This window comes from Cryptomeria japonica, chromosome 9, assembly GCF_030272615.1.
Source record: "Cryptomeria japonica chromosome 9, Sugi_1.0, whole genome shotgun sequence".
Taxonomy (NCBI): domain Eukaryota; kingdom Viridiplantae; phylum Streptophyta; class Pinopsida; order Cupressales; family Cupressaceae; genus Cryptomeria; species Cryptomeria japonica.
Window position 1 is genome coordinate 212,864,170 of NC_081413.1, and position 16,446 is coordinate 212,880,615.

The 16,446-nt window shown below is 39.4% G+C and overlaps 1 protein-coding gene across 2 annotated transcripts in view; it reads left to right on the forward strand.

Moving 5' to 3' along the window:
* LOC131044522 (uncharacterized) overlaps positions 1-16,446 on the forward strand; it is a 138,280-nt gene that overhangs the window by 65,842 nt on the left and 55,992 nt on the right. The gene's annotated exons all lie outside the window — the stretch shown is intronic.

Genomic DNA, 16,446 nt, shown 5'->3' on the forward strand with positions numbered 1-16,446 from the left:
TTCCTTATCCTAAGGTTTAATATTTAATTAATCTGATTAATTGCTACTGATTTATTGTATTTGGGATTAATGTCTAATATCTCTTAAGTGCCTGGCGAAATTTATGTTTAATAAGGGGATGTCGAAATTATTAAGAGATATATTATTTCATTTTTATCTCTAATGTTTGCTAAGTGGAATATCGTGGTCCTTGCTTTATGGCGTGAGGATTGACTCGTGAAGATGGCACCACTCTTGGGGTCCACGTGAGGTGGAATGAAATGCAAATGAAAGAAGTTGAGTTTGAAGCAATTTGCATTTGGATTTGATGGTGTGAAGTTATAAATAAGAGCCTTGGGCTCCCATTCTGGATCATCTTGAAAATTTGTAATGTTATGCTGCCGGTTTGGCGACAAAACTTGAGGCTTCGGAGCGCGTCTCCCTAGTGCTTCCCAGTTTCGTACTTGAAACATAGTACCTAGCTGTGTGCTGTTATCTTCTACATTCTCAGAGCATGTCATAGTCATATTTGGTGTTGGGACGATTTTGGTGACTTGCTGGTTTGCCTGTGGCTGAAGTGCATTTTCGATCACACCTCTCTGCTGAAGCGACTAACCGTTATGGGTATTGGCTCTTTCATCCTTCCCAGTAATGGCGATATACTTTGTAAGTTTGTGGCATTTTTAATTGAGTTTTGAATTTCCTAAACCAAATCGAAATTCTTAGGCTAGGCGTGGTTTTCTGTTTTGCATTGGGATGCATGCAAAATCAATAAAGGGAGTATGGTATCATGGTTTGGGTTGGTTGTCATTGCAGTTAATCTAGTGTGGGTTTGGGATTGATTTGGTGTGATTTGGATGTGTATTGAGAGAGTTGTGAGCTTTTTAGAGTTTTCTGAGGCTACTGGTTTTGCAATTCCAGCCTGTAGATTGGTTATTAGTAGAAATTCATGTTCTTATTGGGATAATCTGCATTACTCTCTTTCTCATATCTCTATTTTTGTAAGGTTAAGTAGTAGTACTACTAACCAGTTCTGTTTTGTAATTCTCATCCCGCTGAAAAGTGGAAGAGGCTGGCTTGCCGCCTATTATCAAGCAAAATTGTAATTCCAGTCCTCCCACTGCATAAGTGGTCGAGTGATATCTATGTGTAATGGTCCTCCCGTTGCATAAGCGGTCGAGTTGAGGTTGTTATGTAATTGCAGTCCTCCCGCTGAAATATTGCGGTTGAGTGATTCGTATTTTTGTGTATCCCACTTGGCTGGTTCACTGCCAAGTTTTCTTGCTTTCCCACTGGATAAGCGGAAGGGGCTGGCTTGCTGCCCAAGCATTGCTTTGTTTTCAGTTAATTAAGCAAATGATCCCCTCAACACCGTATGCTCTCACCTTCCCACATTGGGCACTTGGTGATCAGAAAGTGGAAGGGTTACTTTCCCAGCATGTTTCAGTTTATGATTTCTAACCTTAACGGGTTAACTTCTTGTTGATGGTTATTGTTGGCCTTGAAAAAAAAAAAAAAAAAAAGACTACAGAACCGAATGAGGCACTTGATAAGAAGGCTGCGAGACAATTCAATGCCATGATGGACATTGATGTCTCTATTGCTGGCCAAGCTTAACTAGAACGTTGTTGGGACCCCTAACTGACCCAATAATGGACCGGAAGCCAGCACTTCTAATGCTCCTATAGGCAATGGAAGCAGGAGTAACAACAAGAGTAACAATGGAGGTTCAGCCCCAAGACCTTTACAACCTGTATTTCTGCCAAGAGAAGTACAACAAGCTGAAACAAAAATACCCACAGCTGATGAAATAAGAAACAGCTACATGGAGCATGCTTCTCTTCTTGGTGAGATCCGAATATCCTAACTCTGGATCAGTTTATGAATCAGAAATGAAGAGAGGAAGGAGGAATGACTATAAGTCTGCTGCCCCAAGAGATTATCAGCAAGCTCTTGGAAGAGTGACCTTAGCACACTTTGATGGAAGCGCTAAGAGCACCACTAGAGCATGGGTACAGAAGTTGGACAATTACTTTCCTTGAGGCCTATGCCGGAGGAGGATGCCATCAAGTTTGCTACCTTGCACTTAGATGGAGTGGCCCACGAATGGTGGTACCATGGGTTGGTCACCCTTGGTCATAACTTAATCACCACCTTTGCTGATTTCACCAACAAGCTGATTGAGACATTCGACACCAGGGATCTAGAGGTGAAGTTTAGAGAACTTGCACAATTCAAGCAACAAGGTTCGTTGGACACTTACGTGATAGAATTCCCAAACCTGTTAGTCACTGTAAGTAGCATCTCGGAGAAGCGGTTGGTTGTCCTTTTCACTGAAGGACTGGAGGAAGCTTTGAAAGGTTGGGTCAAAGCTTTTGATCCGCCCACCTTGGCAGAAGCTATTAAAAAATCTCGAAGGATGGAGTTGGCTGCCCCAAGGAGTAAAATTCGGTCCAAGCCTTTCCCTTTCAGAAAGGATAAGAAGAAGTTCACGAATCAGACCAAGAGGTTCCCTCATATGGATGATGAGCTCCGTCAAGAGCTCCGAAGGAAGAATCTTTGTTACTCTTGCAGAGAACCTTGGGCCCCCAGACATAAGTGTCATGGAAAAGGGAATTTGCATCAGATGGAGTGCTATTCTGTAGATGGATCAGATTCTGAAATTTTAGAACAACAAATTGAAGTTGAGGACAGCGAGTATGAAGAGGCTCTTGAAGGGCTTGAATTTGGGTCAAAAGATAGAGGAGTGGTTGCTCAACTCTCGAGCATTCACAAAAATGAGTCCTTTAGAGTTTGGGGTGTGATTGGAGAGCATCGTGTCATTGTTCTCATTGACACAGGGGCAACACACAATTTCATTGATGAGAGGATTGTTGCAAAAAGGGGACTAGTGGCAGAGGAAGTTGAGGGCTTCAAAGTCATGGTAGCAAATGGCTCCACTATATCTTGTAACCGAATGATTTCCAACATGTCTCTGAAGTTGGGAAATCATGAAATTAGAGATGATTTCTTTGTGGTGAGCATTGGTGGGACTGATGATGCAGTCCTCCAGATTCAATGGCTGAGATCTCTTGGTGAGATCACACTAAACTTACTAACCATGGAGCTGAAATTCATATCTGAAGGGAAGAAGGTAGTATTGAGAGGAATGTCGCATGGTGGACTTAAAGTGGTATCCTTGAAAAGGATGGAAAGGCTGATCCGCCATAATCAGGTGGAGTGGGCAGCTTAGTGTTTGATAATGCCTTCAAATCCATTGCTAGACAAGGGCAGCTATTCCTTTGATATTCAAGCAATGATCACGAATAGAAGTAAGATCATGGTCATGCCCTTAGAACCACAAAAAGAGAATAGGAACTATCCTGAAGACATTCAAGCTTTGATAACCAAGAGAAGCAAGGTGTTTGAAAACCCACCTCCTGGCAGGCCCCCTGAGAGAGGTGCCGAACACATTATTGAGCTTGAAGAAGGAGCTAAGCCAGTTATGACTACTCCTTACCGATATACTAAGAAGCAGAAGGATGAGATTGAGAAAGCAATTCAGGAATTGCTTGACATGGGTTACATACGGCCTAGCAAAAGCCCCTTTGCTTCGGCTGTTGTTTTGATGAGAAAGAAGGATGGGACCATGTGCATGTGTGTGGATTACAGAGCCTTGAATCAGAAAACCATCAAGAATCGGTATCCTATTCCGAGAATTGATGAGCTCATTGACGAGCTACATGGGGTAGTGGTGTTCTCCAAGATTGACCTCAGGTCGGGGTATCATTAGATTAGAATGAGAGCATCAGATGTGGAGAAGACTGCTTTCAGATGCCACTTTGGGCATTTTGAGTTCCTAGTCATGCCCTTTGGCTTGACTAATGCACCCACTACATTTCAATCATGCATAAACAAAATCTTCCAAGAACAGCTAAGGAAGTTTGTTTTGATATTCTTTGATGACATACTCATATTCAGCAAATCTTGGAAAGAACATTTACAGCAGTTGGATGAAGTGTTAAGCAATTAGAAATCGAATCCCTGTTTGCCAAGGAGTCCAAATGTGAGTTTGGGATGGAAAAGTTGCTCTACCTTGGTCACATTATCAGTGCAAGTGGTGTGAAGGTGGATCTTGAAAAAATTAGAGCCATCATTGACTGGCCTACTCCCGAGAACATAACACATTTGAGGGGATTTTTGGGATTGTGTGGGTTTTATCGGAGGTTTGTGAAGGGATATTCTCAGTTGGCTGCCGCCCTCACAGATCTTACAAAGAAAGGAGCTTTTGAATGGTCCGAAAAGGCACAAATAGTATTTGAGCAGTTTAAAAGGATCATGAGTTCCTGCCCTGTTTTAGCATTGTCTGATTTCACCTAGCCGTTTGAGCTACAGTGTGATGCATCTGGAGAAGGTGTTGGTGCAGTCCTCATGCAGGATAAGCATCCTATAGTCTTTGAGAGCATGAAATTGAGAGGTCCTGAAAGACTGTATTCAATTTATGACAAGGAAATGCTTGCCATAATGCATGCCCTTGCAAAGTTCAAGTAGTATCTGGTGGGGAGTAAATTCATTGTTAAGATTGATCACAATAGCCTTAAACACTTCATGCATCAGAAAGATTTGAATGAGAGACAACAGAAATGGGTGAGTAAGCTGCAGGCTTACGATTTCGATATTGAGTATGTTAAGGGTAAAAACAGTGTTGTGGCAGATGCCTTATCCAAAAGGCCCCATTTAAGCTCAATATGCGAGTCTATTGCTGATTGGAGAGAGTTGTTGCTTGCTGATTATGCCAAAAATCAGTTTGCAACCAGCCTTATAGAAGGTACTTTTCATGATGAAAGGTACAAATTGGTTGAGGGATTGATACTGTACAAGGGACGAATCTTCATAGTGGCTGAATCTAAGTTAAAAGAGAAGATTTTGAAGACTTTCCATGACATCCCCCTCGCTGGTCACCAAGGTTATTTCAAAACATACGGGCATATCCGGGAGAGATTTTCTTGGAAGGGACTTAAAAATGATGTTTTGAAGTACATTAAGGAGTGTCATACATGTCAAAGGAACAAAGATGAGCACACTCTACCAGCTGGTTTGTTACAACCTTTGCCTATTCTCGATAAAAAATGGGAAAGTATTTCCATGGATTTCATCACTGGGTTGCCTCGGGCTCAAGGGAAGGATAGTATCTATGTAGTGGTGGACAGACTCACAAAGTTTGCTCATTTCTTTGCCATCACCAGTTCTTTTACAGCAGCTCAAGTTGCTGAAGTGTTCTTCTGGGAGGTGTTCAGATTACATGGGTTACCGAAGAACATTGTGAGTGATAGGGACAGCAAGTTCCTAAGTACTTTCTGGCAGAAGATTTTCAGATTGTGTGGTACTGTGTTCACTCCAAGCACCAGTTATCATCCTCAAACTGATGGACAGACCGAGATAGTGAATAAGTGGTTGGAAGGTTATCTTAGAAACTATGTCTCGAAGCAACAAAATACATGGGTGAGATGGCTTCACCTAGGAGAGTATTGTTACAATTCCTCCTATCACATGTCCATCCTGATGTCACCATTCATGGCACTATATGGTTATGAAGCTCCCAGCTTCGCGGATTTGGTATTTGGTGATAGCAGAACCCCTCAGGCAAGGGATATGATGCAATAAAGCCAAGATATTTTGAGGATTCTGAGGAACAATCTCCAGCATGCATAGAATCAGCATAAGTTGTATGCTGATCAACAACGAATTGAGCGCACCTTTGAGGTGGACGACATGGTTTATTTAAGGCTCCAACCCTACAGACAGTCTACTCTCAAGAAGAGTGGGGTTGAGAATTGAAGCCACGGTTCTATGAGCCTTTCAGAGTCAGTAAGAGGATTTGAGAAGTGGCGTATGAGTTGGAATTACTAGCAAGCAGCAGGATCCATAATGTATTTCATGTGTCTCGCCTTAAGAAGGCTCTTGGACATAATGTTGTTGCTTTAGTTGAGTTACCTCCGTTTGATGAAGAGGGAGAGTTGGTTTTGGTTCCTGAAGCTATCCTTGATTTCAGGGAACGATCTTTGAGGAGAAGAGTGATCAGGGAATACTTGATCAAATGGAAAAATCTACTAGCAGAGGATGCTACATGGGAAAATGAGGAGATTTTACTGCATCCAGCCTTACAGTTGCTTGAGGACAAGCAATTTTGGGGAGGGCGGATTGTAATGTCCCCTTCTCGTTGATGACCTCCCAGTGGTCCATTAGCCTATTTCCGAGACCCGTAGGCTAGGTGAAATGAAGAATGAGGGGTCCAACATTGATGAGGCGAGGACTTACTATTTTTTATTAAGTCAGGGAATGGCTATTTCGAGGATACTGTCCTACTGAGCTCTCCATGCTTTGTCACTGGGCGTGAAGATCATGCTTTTCGGAGCATTAGTTCTTGACTTACTATTTTTAGTAAGTGGCAGTGTGGCATAATTCTATTTCTGGCAGTGGACATGGTCCTGATCCTGTAGCAGTTCAGTGGTCTTCCTGGCTCAGTTTCATCCTAGTTTTGACAATAATCAATACAAGAATCATATGTGACACAATTAAATATTATTTCCTTATCCTAAGGTTTAATATTTAATTAATCTGATTAATTGCTACTGATTTATTGTATTTGGGATTAATGTCTAATATCTCCTAAGTGCCTGGCGAAATTTATGTTTAATAAGGGGATGTCGAAAATATTAAGAGAGATATTATTTCATTTTTATCTCTAATGTTTGCTAAGTGGAATATCGTGGTCCTTGCTTTATGGCGTGAGGATTGACTTGTGAAGATGGCACCACTCTTGGGGTCCACGTGAGGTGGAATGAAATGCAAATGAAAGAAGTTGAGTTTGAAGCAATTTGCATTTGGATTTGATGGTGTGAAGTTATAAATAAGAGCCTTGGGCTCCCATTCTGGATCATCTTGAAAATTTGTAATGTTATGCTGCCGGTTTGGCGACAAAACTTGAGGCTTCGGAGCGCGTCTCCCTAGTGCTTCCCGGTTTCGTACTTGAAACATAGTACCTAGCTGTGTGCTGTTATCTTCTACATTCTCAGAGCATGTCATAGTCATATTTGGTGTTGGGACGATTTTGGTGACTTGCTGGTTTGCCTGTGGCTGAAGTGCATTTTCGATCACACCTCTCTGCTGAAGCGACTGACCGTTATGGGTATTGGCTCTTTCATCCTTCCCAGTAATGGCGATATACTTTGTAAGTTTGTGGCATTTTTAATTGAGTTTTGAATTTCCTAGACCAAATCGAAATTCTTAGGCTAGGCGTGGTTTTTTGTTTTGCATTGGGATGCGTGCAAAATCAATAAAGGGAGTATGGTATCATGGTTTGGGTTGGTTGTCATTGCAGTTAATCTAGTGTGGGTTTGGGATTGATTTGGGGTGATTTGGATGTGTATTGAGAGAGTTGTGAGCTTTTTAGAGTTTTCTGAGGCTGCTCGTTTTGCAATTCCAGCCTGTAGATTGGTTATTAGCAGAAATTCATGTTCTTATTGGGATAATCTGCATTACTCTCTTTCTCATATCTCTATTTTTGTAAGGTTAAGTAGTAGTACTAATAGTTGAACTAATCGCGGCTTGACTCGACTCGCCAAGCCCCTGGGAAAAAAACTCGGCGAAAATTCGGGAAAAACTCGGCAACTTAAAAACACACTTAAACTTAGTAAAAAATGCATTTTTTTGCAAAATTTAATGAGAAGATGCATCCAATGAGTCAATAAATGATAACACAAAAGAAACAAGCTGATTCTAGATATATTTAAATGCAAAGTGTCTACAAAATCGCATCCTCATGAGGAATGCTGATGGCTAGAAGCCTGGAAGCAAAATAGTAAATTACTAAATAGTTTTTGTAAAAACAAAAGTAAATACATCATTACAAATTACAATTACAACTTCCTCTTCCCAGCTCTAGTAAAAACTTGGGGAGAGGTAGAACTAGAGGGTCTAGACAGTCTAGTCGTATAAGTCTGCTGTGGGACTGAGCGTGACTGTGCCTCCTCGCTCGGTATGGTTGATTGAGACTCATCCTCCATCTTGGATGAAGCTATGTATCCACCTGCTTCTGGCACTGGCAATGAATCCTCATCCTCATCCTCATCCTCCTCAATGTCATCCAGCCTGAAACCAAATCCACCCCCCTCCTCCATAGCCTGCCTCTCCAAATGAGTGATGTCAGTGACGGAAAACAATGGAGGCTGCTCCCGTGATGTCCAATCACTGTAAGGATCTATATCATCCAAGTCAATTGGACGACCTTCTAGTTCCTCTACCTTCCTTACGTGCAATCGAAGATTATATTGCACGTAGACAAGGTCATTGAGCCGTTTCTGCGCTAACTTGCTCCTCTTCTTCGTGTGGATTGCTTCAAACAAGCTCCAATTGCGCTCACAATTGGATGAACTGCAAGGCTGACATAAGACTCTGAGGGCAAATTTTTTGAGATGTGGGGTGTTTCCACCCCAATTTTGCCACCAAGCATCTGCAAAATAAATAAAATGGAAAAGTTAGTAAGCAAAGAGAAAAGATAAAACATAATTTATCAATCATTTTAGTCTTTAGATCCCAAAATCCAAATGGCAAATGTTATACCTGGGGTTTGAGTGGTTCTTCCTCTCCTAGCTAGCTCTGAAGAGAATAGCTTACCCCTCCCTCCCTCATATTTTGGAGCTCACTCACAATGAGGTCTCTCTCCTCAACATCAGGTACCATCCTCTCAATGCATGTATTGAGGCCCTCCATGACTTCTACATTTGAATCTGAGTAAGAACTCCCGAACCTAAAGCGAGGGTTGAGGAAGTACCCTGTTGCATGAATGGGTTGGTGGAGCTGATTGTTCCACCTCCTATCAACAATTTCCCAAATGGGATCAAATTTGAGCCTATCCCCCTTGTAGTAATTTTTGATAGACTCCTTGGCCCTATCCATGGCCTCATAAAGATATCCCATTGGGGTTTTATCCCCATCCACCAAGCGAAGAACTCGAACCAAGGGCTCTGACACCAACAATTGAAAAATACAAATTACAAAAAGATCAAAATTTAAATAATGAAGTTACAAATTAGTAATGAGAGACTTGAATCAAGAATAACTAAAATTTAAAAATTAAAGTTTTGAAGTAAGTTAGTAACAACCTTCACAATCTCTGCAGCCCTTTGTGCAAATTGGTTGTCGAAGACTATGCATGCGACAACCTCTCCTTCAGGCTTCTTTGAATAAGGTGAGTTAAGCCATTCTCCACTCACAAACATTTGTTTCAAAGAAGTCAATGCAGCAAGAATGCTTTGCAACGTCAAGAAAATCGTTGCAAACCTTGTGACACTAGCTCTCACCAAATCTTTCCCTTGAGTGTGTTGTCTTATCAAATTTAGGACCCAAGGGTGATTGTAAATATATTTGGTGATCCTCCTTGCATCTTCCACAACTGGAGTCACCCACTCAAGTTTTCCTATGTCCTCCAAAAGAAGGTCAAGGACATGTGCTTCACAAGGTGTCCAAAAAAGAGTGGGGTGCCTCTCTTGGAGGATTCTTCCTTCAAAAGAAGAATTTATTCTTAATAAATATGCAACCAAGTAAAACAAAGCCCACAACAAATGAAAATATTGCTAATGCCTAAAGGTGATAATTCAAAAGGATTCTACTTGCTGACACATATGCTGCTGCATTATCTATGATGATTTGCACCACATTCTCTACCCCCACCTCCATGATGACATGCTCCAACATTCCAGCCAATGTTTCTGCATTTTTCACCTTGCTGGAGGCATCAACAGATTTCAAGAACACTATAATAACCCACCTTAATTAACCCAACAAAATTGACCATTCTTTTTTTTTTTGTTTAATTTAATCATTGTGTTTGATTCAATCGCATACTCTGGGCATCCATCCATTTGGATTAGGCATTCATCCATCCGGGATGAGCATCTAACCATACGGGTTAGGCATCTGTCCATACGGGACATAAGATTACATCTATCCAATACAGGATAGGCATCTATCCAATCGGGATAGGAGGTGCTCTGGCCAGAGACTTAGACTCATCGGGACCATTCGGGTCCTGAGCCACTCACTAAGTACTACACTCTTCTAACAGAAGTGCACCGAGGTCGCCGTCCTTAGGAGCAATTAAATAACATAATACAAGCTTGAATTCTGCCTCGGAATTTGGCTCTTAAAGCCTCGGGAAGTCAAGCGAATCCATACATGATTCCTTCCGAGTATGCATTGAATTACTTTTTCCATTTTATTATACTTATCTTTCAAATTAGGATTCTACTCAATCCTTCTTCTTACCAAGCCTAGACCCCACCCACGAACGCCTGAGTACGAGGGACAACTTCGTCCCAAGACTGCCTACATATCCGCTTCGACACGGGATCAAGGCGTAAAGTATGTAGTTCTATTTTCTACTCTATGGTTTGATGTAAACTGATTAGTGGGTATGCAACCCTTTCTAGGGTCAATGTCCCAGACAGTTTCTCTGCGGTTGCTACCCACGGTGGTAGCACTTAAACAAAGGCTCAAGATGGCCTATTGTTTGTGGCCTAAACAACTACATCCTAACACCTATCATAAGTGTCACCCTTGACCAAATTGTCAATCATCAATATCTCTTCAAGATTAAATCAATTTCATAAAAGCATTTTACTTAATCAACCCTAAGGGGGGTTTACTATGGTTTAACTCAACGGATGTAAAATGATTTAAGGATTATCTTGTTAGATTATCGATCCAAGAGGGATTACCCGCCCCTTGGATTTTAACTTCCAAGTGTCCCTTATTACTCCCCGACGATTTATAGGGACGATGCCATAGACGTCGTTGATGTAGCTTTATTAGGCGTTAAGTGCAGTAGTTCAACACGACGGCATTACTCGTAAGCGTGACCCAGAGGCACTGTATATACCGAACGCTGCTAGGTTTTGGTTTCCAACTTCCTTTATTTAGTTTTCTAACTAAGAAGCTATGAAAACGTCATGCTTGAAAACAATTATAAATTGAAATGAATGTACATAACTAGACATTGCGAAGTTTAATTAATTGAACAACTACTTTGATGGCATTCCAATACCATTTGATAAAGAGAAATACCATTCTTCTACAACTAAACAAATTAATACATGTATTGGTATGATAATGGCAATTATGAACTCACGTGCAACTTGCATGAAGATGATGGAAATGTAACTTGCTCATCAATGAATGCAAATTAATATATAAGTAATGCAAAAATAGTGTCATTTACATACAAAATGAAGAAGTGTTTACTTCTATCATGAGAATAATTAATTATAGAGTTACTGGTTCAAAATGAACAATTAGTTTATACTTTTTGGTGATTTTGGATCAATCATAATAATAAGACTTAAATGTTTTAAAGAACCTAAAATTACCGATCAAGTAACCCAATAAATCTCAAATGGGTTGAGAGATTCCAATTATACACCTTAATTTAAATTTGCAAATTTATTACACAATAATCCTAATTATAAATTTTCCTAAGTTTAATTTACTAACTTAAAAATTATTAACAATTAAACTAAAAATTTAAACTAGAGTAATTACTAACAAATTCCAATTTATAAATTTTAAAATATAAAAATAAAAATCTAAATACAAAAAAATTATATAAGCGAACTTGTTGTTTTAATAGTATGTAGGGGGGAGTGGGGACCACGGGTCCCATCACCCCTGCGGTCCTGCATGCGCAGGCCCGCAGGGTTGAGGGGACACTGCGGGCCCCTCGACTCCCCCTGCGGCCACTGCCGTGACAGTGACCGCAGGAATAGTGGAGGGTACCATTGCCCCCGGTGGTTACCGGTACTGTCGTCCCGGCGATTACTCCGCCTCCCCATGCACGCCGCCCAAAACTCATTCGGAATAAATTCCGAAGGACATGATTAATATTAAAATCACTTGCAACATTAAAATTTATTTTCGTTGGGATAAATTTAATATATATATATATATATATATATATATATATATATATATATATATATATATATATATATATATATATATATATATATATATGTATATATGGTTACATTCCCAGATTATTTGATGGTATATATATAAAAAAAGGAGTATCTATGAAAATAAGAACATGAATAAAATAGATAATCAAGTTATCGCAGAGGTAGGTAATTGTTTTAGATTGATTTTATAGTAAACAGGAGATTAATATTTATAGAGAGAGAGAGAGTTTATTCCAGCATTCACAGGGAAAGAATTTATTTCCAGCATTCATAGGGATGAATAACACAGGATTATTCACAGGGAGATATATTCTTCAATTTCAACTAATATTCACAGAGAGAATATATAACCAGATATATATATATAAAAAAAATAATTATGTAATCAAATGAGAATAAAGATTTATTTACAGGGATGAATAACACAGAGGACTATTCACAGGGAAATATATTCCTCAATTTCAACTGATATTCACAGAGAGATTTTCTTTCAAATTTCCATTCGAAGAGCCAGAGAAATGAATTTGAGGGAAGAAATAAAGATTAAGATTCAAATCACACAGGGAAGAGTTTTTAATCTCAGAAAAAAAAGAATTTTTAAATAAGGGAAACATGATTTTTGGATAGATCTAAAATCTTTGGAAAAGCAAAAAGCAAGATCATGTGCATATTTCTTAAGGAAAATAAAATAAAAACTATCTTTTACATGCATTATGTGAAAGTAATTTATCAATATTTATTCCTAAATAAGAAGAAAAGATTTACAATAAGGGAAGATTTAGAAACCATATTTTGGATAATACCATTTCTCATATGTGAATGTGGAATAACAAGAAGAGAACCTGGCTTATCGAAGCTTGATGTTGAATCCTCTAGCTATCCTTTTGATCCTTCCTTGCAACTTGAGAGAAATCCTTCAAACAACAACTTAAAAATCCTGCAACAAAAAAAGAGACTACCAAAGAAGATCCTACTACTAAAAACTTGGGAAATTTTCTTCAAAACATAATCAACTCCCTTCTTTGAAACTTGAATACAATTTTATAAGAAAAATCCCTCAATTCCACTATCTAGAGAATTTAATTAAAAAAGGAGATTCTTTTCCAATATTGGACTCATGCAAATTGATTAAAAACTTAGTGGGGGAGTTACATGCAAGGTGGTGGAGATTCCTCTAGAAGCTTTTAATTCCTCCTACAACAACATGTGCCATAATTGGGAGTGGGAAAATAAATAAAAATAAAAGTAATGCCTTTGAATTATACTTTCCAAGTGTGTGTGTGTGTTTATTATTATTTTATAACATTTATTCAATCATTTTAAATAGCTTAACCAAAAATATAATAGAATTGTACTTAAATCAAAAAGTGATAAAGGAGGGTTGTGACAAACACTACATTGTCCTTACAAGCGACCAAAAAATTGACGATGGTGCGGTTCTTGCCATCTGTCCACCTATCAGAAAGAATGGTGCAGCCATAATTTGCCCATTCAATTTTTTGATCTTCCATCACTTCTCTTGCCCCAGCAATTGCATTTGTGAGCAACTTATAAGTGCAAAGTGAAATTAGGTCTTAGTACACAATTTTGATTTAATAAACAAGAAATCTAAAAAATAATTAAAAATGAAATCAAGTGGACTATGTAGTAATTTACTAACCTCTCACTCAAATCCTTGCGAGAAGGGGCCTTGTACCCCTTTCCTGAAACTGTCATAGCAGTCACCAAATTCAGCCAATAAGCATTCTCCCCCACATTGAATGCAATGTTGTTGAAGTACCAAAAATCAGCAATTGCAATGTCAGTTTTCTCATGTACCTCCTTATTCCATCCAGTGGCCTCTAATGATGGTTGTGCTCCAGGTGTGTTCCTGGGCACAAAATAATCACCTATCGACTTTGATCGTTGTGATGGAAGTGGAACAGTCCTAGGTACTCTACTAGAGGAAGCAGAAGCAATGGGCGAGGTGATGGTGGGTTTGCGGATACGTTGGCCACGTCGAGAGCCCACTATGCCCTCAAGTGCTTCTTCTTCCTCTTCAAGGTCAATAGAAACACCTTGAGATTCAGCTATGGCTGATCTCATGGCTAGCTTTGCCCTCTCCCTTTGCAATTTCTTCTCTTCCCCAGCTGCAAGTAGTGCATTCATTTGTCTTTTTATTTCTTCACTGGTCCCAGGGCATGCTCTAGCATCATGCCTATCGATTCCTGCAAGGTGGTATTTGAGGCAGTTGATGCCTCCATGAAGTATTCTCTCACACTTTATGCATATAATTGACCCAGGATTGGGTCCCTCATAGGCATACCTCCATGCCCCATCTCTAGCACCTCTAGGACGGGTGCCTATATATCTAGATGGGCATGGATCTAGTGGCCATTGCTCCCTTGCCATGATTAATGCTTACTTAACCTACACATACAAAGTAAAAAAAAAAATTAACATTTTAGTGAAACAATTTAGCACTAAGCAAACTATCTACATTAGTTTAAATAAATTTAGACATCATTCGAAGTTTTTTTAAAAAAAAAAATAGGGCTTGAATTTTTTTTTGAAAACTAGATTCTTCAAAAAAATTGTGAAAATTCAACAAAACTTGTGTTAAATCTTGTGTAAATAACTTAGAAATGATTTAGACTACCTAGGAATCATTTGTAATCAATCTAAATGCAACAAAAAATAAAGAAATTGTTTTAAAAAAGCATAGAAAAAAAAAAAAAACTTACCTGGGAATCTGATTTTCCCTTCAAATCCCCTTTAAATCCACTTGGAATCACTCCATAATCACTCCAAATCACCTTGCAAGCCCTTCCAAGTGAGTTTCCCCCTTCTCAGCCCAAAACCATATTGAAAAACGAAAAATGATTGTATTTTTTGCCGTTTTCGGCTGTTATGCAAACGCGGGCGAGTTTTTGGCAAAAAATCGCCAAAAACTCAGCGAGTAGAAGTCATTACTACTCGCCAGGTCCAAAACCTCGGCGAGTTTTCGACGAGTGTGTCATCTATGGTACTACTATTAACCAGTTATGTTTTGTGATTGTCATCCCGTTGAAAAGTGGAAGAGGCTGGCTTGCTGCCTATTATCAAGCAAAATTGTAATTCCAGTCCTCCCACGGCATAAGTGGTCGAGTGATATCTATGTGTAATGGTCCTCCCGTTGCATAAGCGATCGAGTTGAGGTTGTTATGTAATTGTAGTCCTCCCGTTGAAATATCGTGGTTGAGTGATTTGTATTTTTGTGTATCTCACTTGGCTGGTTCATCGCCAAGTTTTCTTGCTTTCCCGTTGGATAAGCGGAAGGGGCTGGCTTGCCGCCCAAGCATTGCTTTGTTTTCAGTTAATTAAGTTAATGATCCCCTCAACACCGTATGCTCTCACCTTCCCACATTGGGCACTTGGTGATCAGAAGTGGAAGGGTTACTTTCCCAGCATGTTTCAGTTTATGATTTCTAACCTTAACGGGTTAACTTCTTGTTGATGGTTATTGTTGGCCTTGAAAATTAAAAAAAAAAATAACTGGGATATTACATTCTGCAACATAATTTATGTACAAATAGTTTTCTATAATTACATCATATAATAGCTATTGAACCTTTTTAAAAGTAAATTAGCATTTAAGTTGAATAACATCATCTATTTGGATCTAATCTATAGTTTCATTTCCAATAATCAACCATAGTAGGGGTTGGGGAGGAAAGCATGATAGGGCGCCCCAGAAAACATTTGCCACAACAAAGCCCAAGGGCATGGTATAACACCCCTTGGCCCACAAGTGGCAGGAACACCCATCCATCCAACATGGGGTGGCCTACTTAGATTGGGGAACTTGTCTATTGCATCTCCCAATCATATCTCCTTACTAACCCATACATGATTGCTTCTATTTTTTAGTTTCACTTCCAACAACCAACCATTGTAGGGATTGGAGAGGAAAGCACGATAAGACGCTCGGAAAACATTCGCCGCAACGCTCAAGGACATGGTATAACACCCCTTGGCCCACAAGTGGTAGGAACTCTCGTCTATCCAACATGGGGTGGTCTTCCTAGATTGGGGAATCCATCTATTGCCTCTCTCAATTGTGTTTCCTTGCTAATCCATGCATGATTGCTTGGAGGAACATAAATAGATTAAATCAATAATTATAAGAGTCTAGATAGATTATCAATTCCCATTATTAACTAGATTAAAAATACATAAGAGATTATATGTTAAACAATATAATCACATTGCATACCACAATACATGGTAGATCACAAGACTGCTGTTTTCTTACTGCAGATAACTTATATAAGATCTGATGTCCTTCAATTTAATGGACAATCCTCTTGATTGATCCTTCATTAATGATCTGAATTCTGATGCCCCTCATTCCTCCCTACTTAATCTCTTTTTATATCATCAAGCCTCCATGAAGAGAGAGGCATCTCTTTGAAGAGTGACAACCCTTTCAAAGGACATCGCCTTTAGTTTATAA